Source organism: Apodemus sylvaticus, chromosome X (genome assembly GCF_947179515.1).
Source record: "Apodemus sylvaticus chromosome X, mApoSyl1.1, whole genome shotgun sequence".
In the NCBI taxonomy this organism is placed as follows: Eukaryota; Metazoa; Chordata; class Mammalia; order Rodentia; family Muridae; genus Apodemus; species Apodemus sylvaticus.
Window position 1 is genome coordinate 57669523 of NC_067495.1, and position 2852 is coordinate 57672374.

The 2852-nt window shown below is 36.7% G+C and overlaps 1 pseudogene; it reads left to right on the top strand.

Moving 5' to 3' along the window:
* The first annotated feature begins 512 nt into the window (after window positions 1-512).
* LOC127674497 (platelet-activating factor acetylhydrolase IB subunit beta-like) lies at window positions 513-1736 on the top strand (annotated as a pseudogene).
* Window positions 1737-2852: the final 1116 nt, after the last annotated feature.

The following is a 2852-nucleotide window of genomic DNA, read 5'->3' on the forward strand; positions in this document are numbered from 1 at the left end:
TATTAAATCAGTATGATATAATTAACCATTAACATTTTTTAAATGAGAAGGATGCTTGGAATATATGTGTGCCTAAGAGGATCTAGGGATAGTATCACTATGTTTGAATAGTGGATTTGGAAGAGTGTACTTTGGCTGACTTGAAAAAATTGAAATGGCAAAAGAATCATTAAGAAGGAAAAAAATTCTCTAAGATTACTTCATCTTTGAGAAATCCTTGCCCATTTCCATAATATTCCTGCCCCCTGGATATTCCCCAGGGATTGGTTTTAAAATGCCCTTCATGAGAGTGAAGGATGGAAGAGGCCCTGCCGAGGAATGGTGCTGTGCTTTGCTGTAATGAACCTTACTTGTTGACTGGTTGATGATTGGATTCATTTGAAAAAAAGAATCATTTTTCCCTCTGTGGAAGCCACATAGTGGCATATTTAATTCAAATCCAGAGATCACAACTTTTGATTTTTCTGGAGAGACATACCACTGTATCAAATAAGCTTGACATTACAACCAAAATGATGCTGTCCCAGAGACAATGAGATAAACTAAAATGAGCCACAGCAGATTATCTTCATTCAAGTGGCTATGAAGATATATATTCTGTTTTTAAAAAGGAAGCTGAACTACACATGAATGAAGAATTAGGTAAGAAGTATACTGTTCTTTCGGAAAAAAAATGGACATCTGTTATTAGATTACAAAAAAAGGGTAATAAATCAAATCTAAATGAAGCAAAAGAAGAATTTATGTCAAGTGGTGGTCTTGGTCAGAAATGAGACCCAAAAGATTGGATTCCCAATTCTCCTGAGAAATGCATATTAAGTGGTCATAGGAATACAGTTACTTGAGTCCTTTTCCATCCTATGTTCAGTGTTATGGTCTTTGCTTCAGAGGATGCTACAATTAAGACATGGGAATAGGAGACTGGAGATTTTGAGCGAACTCTCAAGGGCCATACAGACTCTGTACAGGACATTTCCTTTGACCACAGTGGCAGGCTTCTGGCTTCCTGTTCTGCAGATATAATGATTAAATTATGTGATTTTCAGGGTTCGAATGCATCAGAACCATGAATGGCCATGACCACAATGCCTCTTCAGAAGCCATTATGACTAATGGAGATCATATAGTTTCTTCCTCAAGGGATAACACTATAAAAATGTGGGAAATACAAACTGACTACTGTGTGAGGACATTCACAGGACATAGAGAATGGGTACATATGGCATGGCCAAATCAGGATGACACTCCGATAGCCATGTTCCAATGACCAGGCTGTGCGTGTGGAGGGTTGTAGCAACAAAGGAATGTAAAGCTGAACTCCAAAACGTGAACATGTGGTAGAATGCTTTTCCTGGGCTCCAGAAAGTTCATATTCTATCTTTGAAGCAACAGGATCTGAGACTAAAAATGTGGCAAACCTGGACCCTTCGTCCTATCTGGTTCCAGAGCCAAAACAATTAAGGTATGGGATGTGAGTACAGTACTGACATGTGCCTTATGACAATTGTGGGACATGATGCTTGGGTATGTAGAGTTCTGTTCCATTCTAGGGGAAGTTTATTTTGAGTTGTGCTGCTGACAGGATCCTCTGTATATGGGATTACTAGAACAAGCAATGCATGAAGATCCTCAAAGCACAGAAACACTTTGTTTACTCCTTGCATTTCTATAAGACAGCACCCTATGTGGTTACTGGCAGTGTAGATCAAACAGTAATGGTGTGGGAGTGCTGTTGATTGAGTCACATTTGGTTCTTCCTCCCTTTTTTCCTCTGGATGGACTCTGATGATACCATGGTTACCCCATTTGAGCTCCGTTTAAATAAATATTGTCCTTTCATGTAAATTAAAAAGAATGACCTTCGCATACCAACATCTGTAGGAGTTCTCAATCTTTACATAAACCAACATGATATTCATGTAAAATCTCATACACTTTAAATCCTGTTTTAATTTCTTATAATACAAAATACAATATAAATATAGCATAAATAATTGTTGCTAAATTATTTCAGAAATAGTGAGAAATATGTGTCTATGTATTAAGGATAGATAAAAAGTTTTATCAAATGTTTTCAACTTGAGGTTGAATGTTAGATATGTAACTTATGAGTGTGAAAGGCTGAGTCTATTTCCAAACCAGTTCTTCTCATTTCTTACAGGTTTTGATACTCAATTTCTATGCTTTTGTGAAGCAACAAGAAGGAAATTAATTGGAGAGTATTAGTTATATATACATGCTCATACCCTAAAACAATCCATTGTTTTTATCAGTTCTCAGAATAGAATTTATTGGTTACATTTAAAGAGCTCTTATCATTTATAAATCTAACAACCCACAGCAGATACTTTTTCTGTTGAAAAGCTTCCAGCATTTTCAAGTGAATTTTGCTGTCATCCTCCAAAAGGAAGCAAGTCGGTGATATATCAGTAAAGAATGCCTATTTGAGTATTAATAGAAGTAATCTTAACACTACAAAACTATACTGGGAGTCTTGTCAATAATTCTGTCCCCAGAAAAATAAGCCTCAGTGGTTAATAAACAAGGTAGTTTTAAAATAGAAACACTGAGCATCACATACATACACGTAAGCACATTCACACAAATGCACACACACTGTCCAAAGCTTTTCAGCAGGTTGGACGCTGAAAGAAGAAAGCAAAAGGACCACATAGAAAATCATGTTTGCTGCTTCCTATTTTTGGATCTACGCAATCACAGAATGAGTCACCATCAGTGATGGTTAAAATTTTTACTGACGCATTTAGCAGGGACAGGGCAGAGAATCATTTATGTGGGATGATTTGAAGGGCACTTGGAGACTTCCTTGTTCTTCCAAATACCATGTCTTA